General features: G+C 38.7%; 1 pseudogene; it reads right to left on the reverse strand.

Moving 5' to 3' along the window:
- Positions 1 to 669: 669 nt before the first annotated feature.
- LOC125581789 lies at positions 670 to 20,685 on the reverse strand (annotated as a pseudogene).
- Between the last annotated feature and the right edge of the window lie 850 nt (positions 20,686 to 21,535).

Raw genomic sequence — 21,535 nt, forward strand, 5'->3', positions numbered from 1 at the left:
GTAAGTGGCTTCTTGGTTCTTGATTTCATCTTCTAAATTTCTGGGTCACCACAATTATCCTGATCCACATTCTCATCGTTTCCTTCTTCCGGTTGGTCTGAAGTATTGGACTCTCAGGCTCATCGGCATTGGCAACATCATCATCATCCTTCGCTCGTAGCTCCCTTGAAACTTGTGTCCTTGTCAGCATAGATGGTCCGATTCATTCTTCATTCTTCTCAGTCTTGTTTCCTGCCTCCTCATCTTCATCACGTTTTCATCAGCTTTTTCAGCATCAAACCCGCATCTCCCATTTTAGAGTCCAACTGCTCATCCCCGCTTTCCTCGTCCTCCTTTTCTTCTTCCGAATCTTCACTAAGACTATATTCTTTTCCCTCAAATTCGTCGGTCATCTCAACCTTTATTCTTATCCAGCACATCGTCCGGAGTATCTTGCTCTTTCTCTTCTTCTTTCCTGCAGAGAACATAAGAAAATCAAAATTGGTGAAAAATTCCCCTGCAAAATTCTTGAATGAAAAGGCGATGTATATACTTCTTATCTGTGCCACGCAGTTGATCTTCATCTTCGATTGGTCACTTACATCTTTTGCTCCCACACCATCTCCCATTCCAGTGCCTTCTGCCGCTTCTGATTTTTCAGCTTTAGAGTCATCATCTTCATCGTTTTTGGAGATGCCAAACCCTTTTGTAAATAGATCGGACAGAACGGTTGCAAGTACATGGGTTATCAGTGACACCTACAAACAAAAGTTCAAAAGGTAACAAAATATTGATATTAGCTCATAGCCCAAACGAGTACAACTATTGCCCTAAATGTCCTACGAAAGAACAGCAAACGATAAAAACATACCCTTTTACTTATCGCCAAAAACTCTTGGAGGTAAGAATCGCCAAAGTTCAATAACAGATCCAAAAATGCTTGAAGTTGGTTCAACTGGTCTCCAACACAAGCTGAGAAGACGCCCGATGAGTTCATAGTTTTTCCTGCGAAAATAATAGCCACATTTAATATAAAAAGAAAAATAGCATCCCGTTGTTCAAAAATAATCTGACTTACAATGGAACCAAATGTTTCTGACAGCAGTTTGCATAGGCTATCAAGGCTCAGGTCATTTTCTGCCTTCTTAAACAGACCATCCCACATAAGAATATTCCCTTCCTCTTCTTGAGATACACTTCCGTCTTTATAAGAGCAAAGCTTTCCAATCACATCCTTAACATTTGCAAATGCATTTGCCAAATTTGCTTCAAAAGCAGCTTGTTCCTTGGATTCCATTCCATTTGATTGGTCTCCCGTTTCAAGTAAACAGTTCAGATTTTCAGCCAGTAATTTCCCCTGCATTAAATTCATTTCATAAATCCGACTCTAGAACCTAAACACAATCTATATGCTAGACTAGAATCCACAAAAGTTGAAAAAATAGGATACCTCTTTAAAGAAGGGGGAAAAATGACTAAGAAGAACGTCTGTAGCAAAGGTTTTCTCATTGTCTTCACAGAAAGACGAAATTTGATTTTCCAGGTCCGTAAGCTGATCAAGTTATGGCATAGCAGCTTAACCATATGCTGTGTGACAAACTGATTAAGACAGCTACTTGGCGTACTGATAAAACCGTTGGAATCAAGTAGAAGCCTATCCAGTGAAGCCTGATATAAAACACATCTTCAGACTATTGCAAGAAAGAACAGACAAGAGAGATTGAAAAGAAGCCCGAGGATTCTGACCTTAGAATTTTGAGCGATGGGAATTAGCTTTTCTATTAAGCTGAGCAAACTATGTGATGAAGTTTTAACACTTTGACAGGAGTCCAAGTGTGTACTTCCAATTGTTCTCAGCAACGCCAATTCCTCCAGAAGCATTGCACTAATCTTATCAAATAGTTGCTGCCATATCACGAAAAGTAACAAATTAACCAAGTGTTGTTGCAACAGGGGTTCAGTGCACATCATTCAAGTTAGTAGCTGAAATACCTTTTGTAGCCACATGCAATTGAATATAGCATGTTGATTTGGGGAAAACTCAACAAAGAATCATCCTTTCTGTCCTCCTCAATGAATCTCCAAGTAATTTTGCTAAGGGTAAAACACGATGGCGAAAGCAGTTTAGAAGTTCAGTAAAACCGTAAGCAGTTTTCCTTTGCTGCCGTTGTATTTCCACAAGATGGTTGAGAAATGAGATTGAGCGCTTGACCTGTTAACATAGGAAATTTAGTGCAAGGACAATAAAAATTTGAAACAACTGGTTAAAATGGGATTCAGAGAAACTCGGGTATAAATTATAAGCTTTGGAAAGCCTACCTGCTCGGCTGTAATATCTGAGTGTTTTCGTTCAATATTTAACATGAGTTGCACTGAAGCCAAGCTCTTAAAGTAAAATTCATTCGCCGCTCTCCACTCAGCAGTGAACTTTCCTTGTTTTGGTCTTCGACAACCCTGGAAGTATGTATGCTACCTTTGGTATGTGTTGGCAGCAACAGATGATTTGGATCGTATGCTGGCTGGTAAAGCAACCCTTTAAAGTGATTTGACATCTAAAAAGAAGATCACCATAGAATTAGTTAATCAGTATGATGGATCATGTCTCGGAAGTACATAAACAGACACAACAAACAAAAGTTCTTACCTCTACATTTTCAAACTTGTGTTTCTGCAAACCACATTGCTCCAATGACTTGAGAAGGTCAGGCAAGGCCCTCTTTTTTGCAACATCTCTATCACTGTTTCTCCATAGATCTGAACAGCTAGCTATCTTCTCACCAATCTTAGAAACTGTACTCCACAAAATTTTCCAATCACCCTGATAGACAGGGGAAGGGTACTGATGATCTGTAAAGATATAATGCAAATTTAAGAATATGCAGACTCTGCAAAGCCAAAACAAAAATAGATCATATAGAACCCTGAGTGAATGGAGCAAGTGTACAAACAAACCTTCACCCGTCAGCAATTCTTTAAAATGCATTTCTTGGTGGAAGCGTCCTACCGACTCCTTCAACTTATTCCTCCAAACAGCATACCAGGAAAACCTACCACGAAGAGTTTACATAATGGAGAGTTCAGCTTCCGTAAATTTCTAGAAATGAAGGTCACAAGGTACACATGTATACCTGTCATTCAATTGTTCTGCATCTAAATTACTGACTAGAACCTCGATCCTCATGTTCGAAGCACCATTTATTAGATCTGGACCTAGTAGAGGGAGAAATTGCACTCTTTCCTTTGCTAGGTTTGGCCTGTCAAGCATTACAGGGCGCTGCAGTGTGTTCTGCTCAAAAACAAGAAGCCATTTAAAAATCTCTTTGACAAGACTCCGCAATTTTAACTCATACAAAGCAAAAATTATCTATATAATAACCCCCAGAAAATGAAAAAGAAGAGTTATCAATTACTTACAGTAAAATCCTGTATCAGCTTCTTGACCTTCTGCCTGGTGTTTTTAATGGTATGATTGAGCAGATGATTATCTGGCCTCTCCCACCGACAAAGTTTTAGATGGTCCTTTAACTGAGCTTCAACATTTTTTCTATTCAAATCTAACTGCTCCATAACACTGATAAACAAATTTGAATTAAGAACATTACCCTGGCCAAACAATTTTGAACTGATAAAACTCAAGACAGAATAATAAAGGAGCTTACACTGGTAGAAACTGAATATAGAATCCAAAAATATTGTAGCAAATTTCAACCTTCCTCTTGTGTGAATCACTGTTAAAGAAAAAGCATGAGTTATGGCAAAAAGACAGCCAGTACGGAAAATACAGTCATGTTAAAACTTAGAAGTCAACTGTAAACATTGGATGTGCAACCAACAGTGATGGCCGAAAGAAATAACGCTGAAACCCAATTTAAATCCTTCAAGATTAAAGCAGATGAAAATATATAAAAACTAGGTGGTATATCATACGCAGCTGACCTTGAATATATTCCCAACGAGCTACCCATACTCAAATGAAGAAGGAAGCAAAGGAGAAGCTCAAGACGTCTCCTAAATTCACCAATATTTGACGTTTCAATGAACTCCACCAAACTGCGATAAAAGATCTATTAGATGACCGAATTTGCAAGAATACATATGTAAGCACTACAATATTCGTTTGGTGCACACCTTTGTGAAATAGACTCATTTCATGTTCTGAAAATTCCACACAATCCTTCTGGAAGAGAACTGAAAACAAAGGAAGCCACAACTACAACGAGAAAAAAAGTGTTACCCATAACAGTGCTATTGTTCATGACTACAAAATTTTCTAACTAGTCCTACCTTCCTTGCGCTTAGTTCAAACTGATCCTGAACCTCATCAAGCAATGTAGGCCAGCACTCAAATTCTAACTTCTGCCAAGAGCTTGCGAGGGAAATAATTGGCTCCAAAAGATCTATAGGACACAAAAACACAATGTGACACTCGATAAATAGAGTAAATAATAGAAGAAACAAATGGTATTACTAAAGAGAGAAACGATTAAATCCATACCAGAGATGGGCAGTTTACATCCCTCTTCCTGTAACTTCTGGACCTTGCAAATCAGAAATTGCAATCCTGGAAGAGCCTTCGCAAACAACGGCAAACAGGAAAGTAATGGTTATGATGAATCATTAAAACATCAAAGTGAAGGAAAGGAGGTTCCATGGGTATAAGCTACCAGAACCAGTTTGAGTATATGTATACCTTTGCCAGCGGAGTCCTTGAAGGAATATCCATGAGCATTCGAAGGATATCAGAAAGTTTCTGAAGACCAGGATGGTCCTCTTGTTCTTGCAATAGAGAATAAATTCTCAATTGAAGAGGAGCGAGAAACTTGACCATTTTCCCCAGCTCAGGACCATCAAAGTCCTATAAAAGTTACTGTCAGAACCCAGGCAGAAGTAACATAAATAAGAGAACTTCTTTAGCAAGCAAAAAGCTAGCAGACCTTGTAGAAGTTGTATTTACTGGAAGACATATCGTTTGAAGTGAAGGTCTTTTTGTATTCCATGCAAAGACGAAGCAGGTGTTCTGGAACAAGTTTTGCATCCAAGTTTGATGTAAATAGACCCTTCAACCCTGTCGGAATCAAGAGAATCCAGTAATATAATTAGTATAATGAATCATCCAAATTAAACAAACAACAGCGAGAAATGGTGTCAGATGGTCACCTTTGATCATATTGACTCCCAGTTCATAGGAATCAGTGAATGAATCCAGCCTTCGACTATCAGTAATACGTCTTCCAGTCTTAATATAATGTATTGTCTTGTTAGATACAAAGGAATTGCGACTAGCACTTATGCAGCAATTAAAGATTTTAAATAGAAAAGCTTGTTGGCTATATACCTTTTCAGAGAGGTCAGAGAAACCAAATAACTCATTATGTGTGCTATATATATTATCTACATGCTCCTGTATCAAGTCCCAATCATCCTCCAAATTTCGTCACCCTGGTCAGTTTGCGTCTGTGGGGAACAAAAGAAAAATCAGAAGTGATAAACAAGAGAATTTTACAAGTTCCAGTAATGCGTTAAGAATGAAAGGTTTACCATAAGATTCATATCATCATCAGCCAGATACTCTTGCCAAAAACTATCTTCTGGGAAGTACTTGCCAAGGGCAGATATATCTACTTTCATGACACTCTCAATTTTGAAGTCACGGGAACGAAATTTGTACAGCCCAGAAAGAGCGTCAGCCTTTGTTCTCACTTGAAACTTCATCTCCATCCAATTTCTCGCCAATTCAAAATATATGCTATCCAATATCTGCAGATGGAGTTCTTAGAACGTTAGATAACAAATTTCCATATTCACATGCATACAACTGGCAAATACTTTACCTCAAAAGAAGCTTTATCCATAAGCCCAGTGTTTGCAACAAAGTGCGAAACACGAGCATGCATATTTTTATATAGAGCAGTTTTGAATTGCAACTCGGAGACCTACAGTAATCAAATAAAACATAATATATACATAAGTAACTTTCAAAAGACTGATAATCCTTTTCATTATGTGAAAGAAAATCATAATATAAACTCAAGGAATCATAAGAAACATTACTTTTCTCGTATCGTGTGCACTTGAAACAGAGATCAGTTTGTGCAGCAAGCCAACATCCAAACCTAAGGACTTAACACGAGAATCTGCATCATGAGAAAGGTGCAGCGGTGGCAAGCTCTCAATGTAGGTAGCTGAAGCCAAGGAGGAGCCCCTTGGAAATCTCATTAAGGCATAGATTGATTCCTGCAAGGATCATAACTCATTATTATTTTGTGCACGAAATGAAATGTACAAACATTTTTGACAGAAGGTTATGTACCATGACTGAGTCAACCGTGTCTACGTCAAATCTGCTGAGAATTTTTCCCAAGAGAGTACCAGAGACAAAGAGCGATAAACCCAATTTCATCTCGTATACCGAAACTTGTATTGGCTGAGTTATATCAACATATTCGGAATAGTCACTGGACAACCGATCAATAAACGATGTTGCCGTCTCCTGCCAGTTGAAAACTTGCTCAACAACCTGGTTCCAGTCAAGCTTGTCAATATCCTTAACCAGACTTATTGGACGTGTGAGAAATCCCGCAAACTCATCCAGCGCTCTTCTTAAATTCTGGTACTTATTAGAATCAGAGCGAAAAATAACCTGTTTCAGAAGGAAAACAAAAGAAACAACAAGTGAACAGTCGGGAGGTGGGATAGGTCATATAAAAAACACGAAGCCAATAAGGGGGAATGCTACAGCGTATGTTACATACCTTTCTTCGCAACTTTTTACGCTCAGTTTTAAGCTTAGATAATCTACATTCAGTTCTTTCGTCACTGTCACCAGTGTAAAGCAATCCAGATAGATACTCACATTCTTCCCGCACCTGTGTTAACGCATTGATATAGGTCAATAAAAACAATCAAAGACAATATGTAACTGCTGTTGTGACCTAAACCAAGCTAAGAGCAACCACCTCTATCTTTAGCTTCAGCGATGAAATTTTTTCTTCTACTTCTGCCAGCTTACAAGTGATCTTCAAGGCTGGATCTATAACATTCAAGCTATTCAAAAGATTGAAGCGCATTCCTCCAAGATAAATCCATGCCAGACCAAGATTGGAGTAGAACTCTACAAAAGTTAGGAAAAAAACTGTAAGAACAATTACACACGTCTAAGAAGGTTTACCTTGCAGATACAGCTTATATATAAAAACTATATACACTACCATTTGATGAGCACTCCAAATAAAGATGTTTCGCCAATGGTTCGACAAATGAGCGAGTAACAGATTTCATTTTCTGATGGCTTGATAAGCTGATTAGTGAAATGAGAGACTTAATGCCATCCATCTGCATAAACGAGAAGAGACGTGTAAACTTGGAGTGTAGCTATTCTCCACAAAGATTCTAAACTTTTAAGAAGATTCCAATATGTTTTACAGGAAAGAGGAAAGGAAGAATGAATAAAAAAAAAAAATTTGGAACTATACCTCGGTCTGTTTCTTCTCAACCGCATCAAATGCAGACTTAATATCGGCATACACTTCAGGCTCATATGACTTTTGGTGCGTATACACCATCTACACAGATTGAAATCATGATAAAAATCAGTGTGAAAAGAAACAGATGATATTATTAAAGCATATCACGACTCTAAACCTGTTGAAAAAGGGAACGCGCTATTGACAGTAAAGAACCAGGCATCTCTTGATAGGATTGTGAGCTTTTCCATAGAACTCGTGAAGCAGAAAGAAATTTCATCGATTGAACAGGATAGTCCTTAACAGCAAAAGCAGTATCCCTGCATAAACATAAATAAAAAAGCTTTTACTTTCTGTTAACGGAACCATAGTTTTCATCATACAACATTGAATGTGTATTATCCTGGGGTAAGCAAAATGCATCAATAGTTCTCGCAAATGAATGTTAGGTATACCAAACTTCAAGGAAAAGTATGGAATATGTTAGCTACGACACCAAATGTTAAGATTTCTCATAGTGGAGTTACATCACTTACAGAATATGATCAATGGTAGCTGCTTTCACAGGATGAATCAGCATAGAAGGCGACATAACCCGACAGTTACCGATCTCTGAGATACTCTGTAGGCCCTGTGAACATGAATGAGATGGAAAAAATATGTTACATACTGCGCAATCAAGATAACGGCTGAACAAAAGGCATTTAATTTTGGTTACCATGAGACCGATTTGACAATTTTTCCACAAAACAGAATGCCACCAGTACCACATTTCGAGAACAAAACCAGCAATTTTGGTGTCCACTGCAACAAAGCCAAATATAAGCAACCAGATTACTATAGTAGACAAAAGTAATTGAATATCCGACTTTATTTACCTCGGAGGACAGAGGCACGGGCATCAATTGCCCAAAGTAGTTTTTGATGAGCTACAAGAGTCTGTGGAGGTCTTGTTGAGGATAAGGAATACTCTAGAGCAGGTTTAAGCAGATTACGAACATCCAAAAGATCCTGCAACTCAGGAAAGTAAGTTTTGGAGAAGTAAACAGGTTAACCATGGATTTACAAATTGTGTACCACAGGGACATTTTAATTCAAATATTCACTAACCTTATGTTCAGTAGATCGTGCCGCCAAGAGGTGCTGAAGTACAGCAAGTAACTCTACATCTAACGAACTACTTTCACTTCTAGCAATAGAACTTATCTCCATCCAACTGCTAAAGCCAAACCCTGTAGCCACAATCTCTGGACGGAAAATACAGCATGCCGCAGATCTATTTTCAATATTATCATTCTCACTGAAAACCATTCTATCCTGCAGTCTCTTCTTCTCTAGTTCCATCCTCTCCAAAAACATCTGGTGAATAATGGTCAACTGTGAGAGGAGATAGAGACATCTGAATACACATGGTAGAATAAAGAAAGAAAACCTGGTTAATCTCATCCAGCTGAACAGCAGCTGCATCATCCTTGTCGGCAATGTAAGATGAAATGCAAAGACCTGTATATTTTGGAAGGAAAAAACAGGAAAATACAACAACGTTAAACACAGTTACAATACTCTCAGCTGACGGAGTAAGTTACTTTTCAGCCTATGTTTCCCTCAAAGAAATTAAGCTAGTTTGATCACAGAAGTGGTCTTTGCAAAAAAATGGTAAATATCCCAAAAGGATATCAAACAATCAAATATAAAAGGCACTGATATCATTCACGCATTGATATCATAAGAAACATTTAGCATATTTCACCGCAGTTCTCTGATAGGTACTCATAACATTCTCTTGGCGTAGTTTAATTTCTAAATATTCTATACAGTAGATGCATCAACTTCATATATTTCTACGTTAAGCCACAGCAATCAATTATCCCATGCTTGAAGAGCAAAATTACAGATAGTGCTCAGCAATGTTTCATGAACATTACAATCTCCTTGTATTTGAGACATGTTAATTGAAACATGGATGAGCAAATATTAATTAAGAATAATTACCTTCCAAGGCAAGCAAACATAACTCAGGGCCAGAAAATGCAATGGCTTTGGTAAGATGATCATTTCCTGCCAACACCAAACAAATGTCAGAAGAAAGTTTAATTTCTTTAACAGAACCATCAAAGGTGTATCAAACATTTCAGATATCCAACCTTGTCCATCTGATTCTGATTTTAATGGCCAAATCGTGCTGCAGAGCTGTAGAAACTTCTGCTGCTTAAGGTACAACTCTGCAGAAACCGGCAAGGAAGGATGGCCACCATACGCCCATAGTAAAGACTTCTCTGGCTCACCATGCAAAGCTATATTGTTAATATTTTTGCTTTCCTCCTACAGAAGACAGCCAACATTATTGAGCAACCAGTATAATACTTTGAAGACAAAAAGCTAATGGATAACTTAAAGGTTGGCTTACCAAAACCACATGAACTTCTTCTGGAAAAGAATTCTCCAACTTTTTGACAGCCTTTATTAGTGACCAGAAGGAAAACAGTTTACACTCATCTGAAGACGAGACCAGATCAGACCAGAAGAATGAATGTTTTTCAATAACTTCAGTGTACAACTGAATCAACACAGAGAAAGAAGGTGATCCAACAATTTCGCAAAGAATTTTCTTCTCCAAAACGCGAAGGGAATCCAGAAAGCGAATAAAAGAGGATACATCGGTGTGGTTGTAGTTATTTTCTGCAACCCACTGCTGAGAGGAAAGCCGAAGAACGCCAACAGAGCTAAGAGACTCAAAGAGTGTTTTACTAAGGGGCTTTGACTGTTCATCCGCTGCTGCTATGTCAATCAACTTGGAGGACATCATCGGGATTGGAACAGCATCTGGATCAACTTTGCAGAGGGATTTCAGGTTTTTTCGACATCTGGATGTATGACTCCAGATTGGATGCTGCAACTCATCTTTCAACATATTGAGAAAACACAGGAAAAAGGGGCAGTATTGTTGCAGCCTGGAACCAAACCAACTAATCCACACCAGATAGAGTTGAATGTCCTCTTCGGTTGCCTGTTCCATTGTCCAGTTGGCAGCATACAATAGCTTCTTTGAAGCCGAATCATGGTCAATTTTTCCTGTATCTGCGGCACGGGTTGACCCAATTAAGGCTTTAGGAAACAAGATTTTATTTAGCGTCCAAGAATCGGCAGTATAAATTATTCTCCGTTCCCCAGCAGCCAAATCCCTATCTGTCAACTTGACATTGTAGGTTATTTCAGTCTGATGTGATGCGTATTGAGCTCCTAGAAACTCCAGATACATGCAATTCTGCCTGACAGTTTTTTCTCTAGAGTACCACATCAAGTCTCTCAAATTGAAAGGCTTTGGCCATCCCCCAGACAGGCACATATTCCCACCCATAAATGATTCAGTATCTGACAAATACGTATCACGCCCAAGATCAACAACATCTTTTCCATCAGTTACTCCAAGGGAAGAAAGATAGATGTGCTCCCAACTTAGCTGTACGCTCCACAGGAGTTGGTTACCATTCATGAGCAGCAGTTGGAAGAGGTGAACCCACTGTTCAAGCTCAAGATAAGTTATCCGTACACCAATGGTTTGACCATTGCGCCATGCATGAACATGTGCTTTGGCCATGGAAGCAACCAGCTTATCGCCCGGAATACCTGATAGAGCAAGAAACCTTTTCACACCTCTCAGCACAAGTTCATCACTGTTAGAGGCTTCCTCATTGAGCTGCCAGTGTGGCGCCATCATAAATACCTCAACGCCTCTATTCCGCATTGCTCTTGACACCTCCCCAAACTTGGGATTAACGGACAGAAACAAACGAAAGTTAGGGTGTGGAGTAACAGTAACAGGTTCGCCATCTATAACCCCACATTCATTTATAGTGATTGATCCACAAGGTTCCACCAAAGAGTTGATCCTATCAAGTACCTGAAATTTATGTTGGAGATGGCAATTAGATACAAGGGAAATTATTAACAAGATATAATAAAGGGAGATTATATTACCGTGGGATTACAGAGATTTGCATTTTCAAGAACAACCCACTCTCCATTTTCTATTGCCTTTATCAGCATTCCAGTCACCCATTCAAATTTCGTTGATTGTTTTTTCTCATCAGATTGCAGCTTCACTATTGTCTTAGTGATTTGGTCCAGACTCTTTTTTGACCAACTAACGGGCAAAAAACCTTCCCCCAAGACCTTACTCATATATCCTACGATCTCAGTTAGTTTGGAGAGCGAGTCAGCGTCGTTCAAGAAGGATGAAGGGTTTTCCAAGAGGCATGAATCAATCTTGTATAAAAAGGAAAGCCAGCTGGACACTAGGCTTTTGCTCTTGCTCAAAAGGGTCACCTGGGAAGACTGTGACAACAAACTACTATACTCGTCAACAAGATGCTGAACTCGAGCGACCACCATCCTGAAATTACGGAATGCATTGTACTGCTCAAAACAACCGAGAAGATCAGAGCTGTCAGTCGCAGATGAAAGATTTAATTCATTAAGCGGGAATCCTGTTAACTGAGCTAATATTCTGATCACTGAAGTCTTTCCAGAGGACGATGGTCCAACTAGGATGCACAGCCATTTATTCTGCACGCAATGTGCAACGGCTTCCAAATTCTGACGGATTTCAGGCAAAATCTTCAACTGCTCACTGGAAATATTAGACTGAGTGAAATTTCGTTTAACAGCAGCAGTTCCCACAACTAAGTATCCAGGATTTAGCTGAACTCGAGGATACGGATTTATAGAAGGGGTTTTATCAAAAATAGCCTTATAGATACTCAGAACTACTTTCCGGTCAGTCGCGGTACGCATTCTTTGAACATACAGAACATTGAGAAAGCTTTCAACTTCTAAGTCATATTTTCCCCCTGAAACGACAAGATAACTCAAATTAGTTTAAGCAAGTACTGTTGCCTGGAAATGCTAATATGAAAAAACAAAACGATTATAGGTTACCTTGCACAAATTGACATGATCTGATCACATCACGTAGATTGAACTCCCATGGTGAGCCATCGTGACCGAATTTTCTATCTATCATAGTACCATCATGTAGCTGTCTATTGAGAGTAATAAGCTTTGAAAGCAATGGACTGGGAATAGAAGGGTAAAGCGAGCGACATATGAAGAGGTAATCATCTTCAACTAACTCGTCTACATACACTTTTGTGAATCGGTTAAGGAAAGACTTGGGAAGACCTTTTCTGCCACCACCTTGAGAAGAAGGATTCTGACATGCAAAAACTCTAAACGTCGGGGGGCATTCAAAGGTACTGCCTAGTTCTGGGATGAAGACTTGAGCACGATGATCCAAAATGGCATTCAAACCCTCTAGAACGGATTGTGGGGCAAGATTTAGTTCATCTAACAAAACCCAGGAGCCTTCCTTTAGAGCCTGCAAGAGAATTCCATCAGACCACGCAAACTTCATGTCCTCATCGCTTTCAACAGGTAAATCCGATCCCAGCAAATCCATCATGTCAGTCTGCTCTGAAAGATTGATGCGCACAACCTTGTGGCCAGAATATTTACCCAACGCCATTATTAGACTTGTTTTTCCAACACCAGGGCTACCTTCCAATAATATTGGTTTTGAAAGCTGCATTGCACGCAATACTCTCAACACATTCCTGCAGGTGGTTGGTGCTAAGAACTCGAATCCACCAATTTCAGGAGTTTCATCACCTTTGCTTATGTAAAAAGGATCGATGCCAAACATGTCTCCATGCAAAACACTCTTGCTTTCTTGACAAATAGCTTTGGCATCACCCCAGCCATATTGCTCCATTCTTGAAATATCCAAAGGGAGTGTGTCGCTAGTGAGAACCTTGAGTTGTTGTAAGAGGAAAGCGAAGCATTTTTCCCTCAGATCTTTACCATCTCTCCCAGACAGACCAGTTCCAAGACTTAAACCATCAAGTAACACGAGAAATGCTCCATGAAGAATAGCATACGCTGGTCCTACACTCTCATGTATCACATTGACAAACGCAACCCAAGAGAGGAGATCTCTGACAGTAAGCGTTCTTCCAGTCTGCAACTGGTTAAACCATTCCCAGAAGTGGATAATGGGATCTACGATATTAGATTCCTTTGAGTTGCTAAGGACCGAAGAAGCAATACTTCTGAGCTCCTCAGTCTCTGAAATAGGAGGGACCCATATCTCAGTAAAACGGTTACGAAGTGCAGGTGACAATTCCTTCTTCCCATAATCACCACCCGGATTCATGGTAGCAAGAACAAAAAACTTCTCATCAGCTACAACTTCCTCCAAGACAGGACCACCTTTCTCAGCTAACGACAATTTCCTGCCTGGCTCCAACACACTGTTCAGTCTTTCTAAAACACTATCATCAGCCAAAGATATCTCATCCACAAGAAAGATATTTCCAGCTCTCATTGCTTCCACAAGGGGACCATCTTGCCACACAAAAATTGCACGCCACTTCTGATACAGCATCATCATATTGTTCCTCATGTTCTGAAGTACATCAATGTTCAGTGGTGTGACCTCCATTCTTAGTACTGAGTCCTTTTTGTACTTTTCCAGAATAGCATCTATTGATTTGATCAACACTTCAGCACTACCAATATCTGCAGAAAGATCAATATCTTGACTAAAAGGTACCAATGCCTCAGATAGCTTCAACTGCTTGACTAGATTCTCGAATTCCTTGACTAATTTGGATCTGTCTCTCACAGGAAAGAACCCCCCAAGGAAATCAGATGTTTCTGTGTATTGATGACAGTTAAGGATGTGCAACCTTAGCTTCTTATACTCGCTTAGAAGTTGGCAGATTGTTGTTTTGCCTCCCCCAGTTTCACCAACAAGAAGAACAGGCTCACGCAGTTCATAACAACGTTCAATGAGAAAAAACAGTCTCCACATACTTCGAGTCCAGGTGACTGTTTGGTTTTTCCTATAAAAGATTGAAATAACACCATAGAATTAAGCTCACAGTGACATGAAACTAACAAGCTCGAAAACAAATTGATTTAATAATAGAAGAAATATGAGGGGAAACCGGGAAAGGCAATTACATGGAAAATGGCTGTTCCAGCTTAAGAAGCTCCTGGGCCAAAAAAAAAAAAGTAAAACAGAACAGAAAAAATCAGTATCCACATCAGAATAACGTACAAAGAAAAACTTAGTAATAGTGCAGTAAGACCAGCAGCTTCCTTTAAACACAAATTATCAGAATGAAAGTTAGTGGCTCTAAAAATGCAAAAGATCAAGAACAAGCAACTCATGGTATGATACAGCTACATCAACTGGATATATGAAATTAGAAGAACAACTATATAATCATATTTCAGGAAATTAAAATGAACGAGTTCAATAATCAAAAAACAGTTTGCGACGAAGTTTCAAACTAGAAAACAAAACTTACCTCTTTGTACACATCATCCTTTGCAAGACTGACCCGGAAATGTCTTTCCAACACCTCTTGAACAACTAGCTTCTCACTATCATCACGCAGCCTTTCTGCAAGGAGGTAATACCCTTCTCTGGCGAGTTCTTCATTTGATTTACCTCCATAAGTCCTAAAACGATCTGCCCACCGGAATAGATCTCTTGGAGTTATATATCCATGTTTTCCAGCAAAAGCTTTGCTACTCTGCCTGTTGCGCTGCAAGTCTTTCATCACTTCAACAATCTTCGTAGCGTGACTTTTTGCAATCTCACACTTCTCAAAAAGAATTTCACTCAGTTCATCTTCTGGAATCTCATCAACATGAATCTCCACAAAACGGTTACGAAAAGCTCGAGACAGTATTTTGCGTCCACCATATGAAGCAGGAGGGTTCTGTGTAGCGAAGAGCATGAAATTAGGATGCGCTGAGATTGTTTCACCCAACTCAGGTACAAAAAGCTCCCTATTGTCATCAAGCAGTCTGTTTAGTGCCTCTAAGACGTCAGATGGGGCCAAATTTAGTTCATCTAAGACAATCCAATGACCATCCCTGACTGCCTTCACCAACGCTCCTTCATGAAATACAAGCTTCCCTGAAGAATCAGTCATATAGGAACCCAAATATTCTTGGATATCGGTCTGCTCGTGATTATTGATCCGAACAAATTTGTTACCACTTAACGCTGCAAGATATTTGACAAGGCTTGTTTTTCCACTGGATGTTGGTCCTTGTAAGAGAACAGGATATCTTTTGACAAAAATGGCATGAGCCAGATGATGAAGGTGTTCAATCACGCTCTTCGTCTTCACATATTTCTTGACAGATTCATCAGAACTGCCCTTTAATTCTCCCAAGTATCTTTGAAGTGGTTGGGCTCGGCTACTTTCCTTTGAGACAAGTTCTATGAGTGGTTTCATGATCTTCGCACTGGAAGCATCTAATAAGGAGAGGAAAAACATGGAAAATCCATCATATAATGCTTTCTGAAATCCGCCAATACCTTCTGCTTTAATCGCATACTCTAGCGCTCGGTAAAGAGACCTTAAGCTATACTGTGGCTTCTGATTAGCACCGTCCTGCAAGCATTCTTCAGATAACCTTCTAGCTTCTTTGTAAAAGCAAACAATGTTGCCCACTAACTTACTGTCAGATTCACGTCCACCTAAGAATCGCCTCACAAATATCTCCAGGTCATCGTCACACAATTCATCATCCACAGCATACTCTGTAAATCTGCTATGGAAGGAGAACGGCAAGTCTCGCTTACCAGCATCCGTGGCTGGATTCATACAGGCAAACAAACGGAAATTCAAATGTCTAGGAATGCCCATTACATCCCCTCTCTCAGCTAAACAAAGTGATCCTCTCACTCCTTCAAGAACACCAGTAAGCCTGCCCAATATCTCCGGTGGGGCTAAGTTTACTTCATCTAGTAAAACCCAATACCCCTCCCTGAGGGCAGTCACAAATGCACCTTCGACAAATTTAAAAACCATTCCACCTGAACAAATCTGTTGATGAATCTTCTCCACTTTTTTGGACAGACGGGTCCAATTCTCAATCACTTCCGGTTTCTTCCTCTTCCTACCAGACCTAGACCTTTCTTCCCCACCTTTAACGTGATGGTCAATAGTTTTCTTTAACCCTCTTAAAAAAGTTTCCCACTTCTTAGCTCTAAAGTTTTTTCGTAGCCACGTCATAACGTCTGAATTATCCTGGATACCAAAACGAAAAGGAATCAGTAAAATACTAAACTCATTCTGTACATATCTGGTTAGGAATGAGTGAAGGAGGAATTCTAAGAGAAAATAAGTTTTAAATACCTTCATCTGTGAATCTCTTCCCAATTCAATGAATTCATTGTACAGCATTTTGCACATAAGCTTTGCATCAATAGGCTTAAAACCTCCCAAGAGATCAACTATATCACTTTGCTGGCTCAAGTTCTGAAAAAAAAAAATAATCATAAATTATATGAAACAATTACTATATAAAAGAATGTACGTTAAAACACACCAAAACTGTGAGTTTCTGTCCGATCCACAGTGCAAGATTTTGAACTAGAGTAGTTTTCCCTGTCCCTGTTTCTCCTACTAAGAGAACTGGCTCGTTGTACTCAACAGATCGGGCTATTTTCTCAAGTAACCGTGTGGATGTGCGTGTTTCAACAAACCTCGACCGGTCATGTGACTGGGAAAAAAACAGATCAATAAGTCTTTGACATTTTAATATTTGTATCAATAGGACGGAGATGCTTAAAAACTAACCGCAGTTTCGCCAAGTGGTAGAGAAACTCTGCCAATTTTAAGAATTTTAGAAAGTTCCTGCAGGTCACTGGAAAATTAATAAACAATCTCAATACAACAAGGCAACACACTGTCAAGAACACTAAGATACCTGAATTGGGGGCTTATGATGAAATTCTGGAACAGGAACATTCCAAACGCTAGCCACGATTTCACTTACTGTCACTCGATTTTGAGTTGACATATAAGAAGCAGAGAATATATCTGCTGCCTGAGGAAAAAGCACAAAACGCCTACTTAAATAAATGAAATCTAGAATAAGGGACTAGCATAAGTAAACTTCAAAGAATATTACCTCCTGAGAAATTGCATGACCATCATACGAGGGCAGACCCTGAACCCGTTCACACAACTTGAGCAAATCTCTGGAGAAAGATGACCATTCAGAAACAATAGTTGGCCAATCTATTAAGAATAATAAAACTCTTGGATATATGCTTACCTCAGTGAAAATCTACTTGGGGAACTGAATGTAGCTGAGTTTTCAGTTGTCGAACCAGAAAACTGGGGTCGAAGAGCAGAGTTGACTTTTTCATAAGTTTCTGCAAAGATGGAAGAGTAAAGTTTCACTGTGAGTAAAGAAACCATATCAAGGGGAGTATGGACAGAAGGAACCTACCAATAAATTTCTCTGCAATAGGCATCAGGTTCTGATACCGAGCACCCACAATATTTTGCAAGCTTTCACGATCTGGTGGATAAACAACAATTCTCCTCCAAAGAGGACTTAGAGAACTTCCAGCTACATTAAAAACACAAAAAATGATACGGTTCCTGTAACGAATCTTCATTGTAGCAAGGAAAGTAAGGGAACATTAAAAGAAAGGAAAATTAGCAATTCGAGGTGGGAACAATAGCCAACATAACAACACGTAGATTATCCAACTAAAATACCCTTTAACCTAATTCGCAATTCACCTCTAGATCACATTACTTTAGCACAGACATCAATGGTAGATCTAGCACAGATCAGGCCAACGAATGCAACAGCTAGCTGCCAAACTAATTAATGTCAGGAACATATACCTTCCCTGATGTGTGATACACTGCATTCGGGTGTGGATATGGTTGAAAACAGTTGGAAACTCTCTGCTATCTGTATCACCTGCGAAAAGTTAAGAAGCACTGAAACTTGAAAACATGTTTGAGGAAAACACACGAATACCTAAAACAGAATAGTTATAAAAAAGTATATGCCTTACAATAATGTTCCACGAAAATTAGAGAGCAGCAAAGAGAATGTATTTACCTCTCCATGGCTGGTCACGAATGAGCATGAGCCTCCCAGCAAAGGTGACAAGACAAGGGGGACATCTGATGGAGCTTTGTCTATATCCTCAAGAACCACCCAGAAACCATTGATAATAGCCTGCCAAGATGAAAAGCAAAAAAATATTAACGTAAAAGTAGGAGGAAAGATACCACTAGGGTGCCATCTGAATTCCATGCAACAAACCTGGGTAAGTGAGCCAGGCTGCCATTTAAATTCTCCAGGTTGATCAGTACACACATAAGTGCCAACCAACGTTTTCCCGTCAAGTTGATCATCCATGTGGATAAATACAACTACCAAAAATAAACAAAATATAGTGAGAATTCAGTTTAGGGCTTCATTTTAATGTGGAAATACTCAATGAATTAGTGTGAACAGCAATATCTCAAGATAGTTGTTTTTCCTCATCCAGCATAGTAGAAAGTTCCTTGAATTTAGTTAAATACTTAAAAAATGAGATAGATATTAGAAATATATCATACCCTGGTTACCACTCTCATCAGCCAATCTTCTAATCAGGGCAGACTTTCCAGAGCCCGAGGGACCGTACAGAAGAACAGGTCGTTTTTGACTAACAGCCAATGAGACCATTTCAAATGATTTCTTCACCCTAGAGTGAATTTCAAATGGTTCAGCGAAAGATTTGACATCCCTGAATTGAAGAAATGAGAAAATTAACATTGAGTACACGTGGCATAAGAGAAGAAATTTATTGAAAAGAAACATAAAGTAAACCGACCAGGTGTCCAGCCTTCGGATCTTCATCAACGGCTCCTTTTCTCCCACCCCTGCTGATTGTTGCTTGTGAATCCCAGGTGCAAGGGTACTAAAATCTTGAAAAGACCTCAACCCCTTGTATGTTGGCAACTGAATGTATGATCCAGCCTTTTCTATTTCTATATCCTGACAAAATTCTTCCCAGCTGAATGCATCAAAGAAAATAAACCTTCAGAAACAAAACTGAATAAAGAAGTCTTGAGTAGAGTTAAAAGGGATTACCGTAGCAAATATGAGAATGCTTCCTCTCCTTCAAAACCGTAACATCCTGCCATTCTATCAGTGCATCTTAAAACAACAGACAGAATCTGTATCCCACACCACACAGCCTCTCGATGCTTTTCCACAAAATCCCTTCTCTGGCTCGGGCAGTCTGAGAGCTTTTTCATGGACTCCAAGTAACAGGACCAATCCCACAACTTAGAGAAAACCTCAGGTCTAATAACCAGAAAACGATAGGATACTTGAAGACAAAGCAAGTATGCAGCTGTAGTAGCCTGATTCAGGGGAGAGAAAAAAATCAACAAAACCGACCAAAGACTAGAGAATAGAAAAGAATAACTAGGATGTCATAGGATGCTCAAAAGATAACAAGCATTTACCTCCATCTGCGACTCAGAAATGATTTCTTTCACAAGAATCCGCTCGTATGGTGGTGGAGCTTTCTTAAAATAAAGCAGAATAGACCTACACAGTTAGCAAAAGCTTCTCTTAGTAAACTAGTCAAGCCTTTTTAGCAAAACCAAAGTAAACTTCTAACAGATATCTTAGCTTTACTGCTTGTTTACATAAATGACTCTCATCTTCTATATTCTTACCCTAGCAAGGACGTGTTCAGATGAAGAGCACGACTAAAGGCCAAGCAAGCACACTCATGAAGCTCCAGCCTTTGTCCACGCCGAACATAAAAATCAATGACACTAACACCTTCCTTCAACGCATCTTCCAAGACTGACACATCGTCTGAGTAGTCACTACTTGAGCTAAGATCACCCACTAGATGGAGAAGACCCACCACTCTATCAACAACTCTTCTTATAATGGGAAGGAAGTAATGAACCAAAGGAATCGTAAGCTCCGGGTGAAGAAACACATCAGACAAAACATTAATCACTTCCTCGTTATCCACCACTTCTTCTCCCTAAACAACAACAAAGAAAGAAACATTTCAGCCAAACTCAAATTCATGTTTCTGGGTCAAGCTAGTAAGCAATTACAAGAAGGTACCTTGCTGAGAATCGAATTGAAAAATGGAAAAACTGCGACTTTGGGGCAACGTTCAGAAAACGTCTCCAACGCGAGTTTGAGATTGAAACTCCCGTCAATAGCCATCGAAACCTGTTGCAGAAGGGGCTCGGGATTAGGGTTTATGTGTTAATTTCGACACAGCGAGAGAGAGCAAAATTGTTTTGGGAGAAGGAGGAGGCGGCGGCGTAGGTTTAAGGGTTTAAGAGAACCCTTAAGCTTTTTTGTTCGATTCGAAAAGGCCGTATGTATACGTATTGGGTTTTAAGACTATTACATATATTGTATAGTCATCAAAATATCAAAACTATATTATTTTAATAACAAAGATAAGATGATTGATTACAGTAATTAATTACACAAATATACTTACTGAAATATCCACACTAAAAAAGTTTTAGTCACAAATATAGACCGTAAAGATCAAAATGACCAAAATATTTCATTAAAAAGGTAAATATACATTTATACCCCTAGGGTTAACTAATCCAAACCTTAGGGTTTAGAGTTAAGGGGTGGGGATTTGGGATTTAGGTTTAAAATTTTATAAAATAAAAAATAAAAATTAAAAATTTTAAAAATAGTTTCAAAAGGTATTTTCGAATTACAAAAAGAAAATTTGAAAAAAAAATAAAAATAAATTCGAAAAAGAACATTTTTTAAATAAATATATATTTTGTTTTATTTTTTTATTTTTTAATATATCTAGAGTATTAGGGTCCTTTTACCTATTAAATGAAACATTTTGGTTATTTTCTTCCTTGTGGTCTATTTTTGTGACCAAAACTTGAAAATTGTCTATTTAGGAGAATTGCCCATATATGTATGATATTAACATTTATTTTAAAATTAAATTTTCATTGAAATTTTTATTTGTGGGGCTTAGTGTTAGATATATTTAAAATCGGTTTGCTACATATACAGTAAAAACTTTATAAATTAATAATTTTTGAATTATGATATTTTACTAATTTATAGAAATTTTCTTTAAGAAATGTATATACTTTAAAGTATTTTTTATATAAATAAAAGAAGAAGAATTATTTTTTTACAATATATATATATATATATATTGATTAAATTTTGCATATACA

This window comes from Brassica napus, chromosome C2 (assembly GCF_020379485.1).
Source record: "Brassica napus cultivar Da-Ae chromosome C2, Da-Ae, whole genome shotgun sequence".
Lineage (NCBI taxonomy): Eukaryota > Viridiplantae > Streptophyta > Magnoliopsida > Brassicales > Brassicaceae > Brassica > Brassica napus.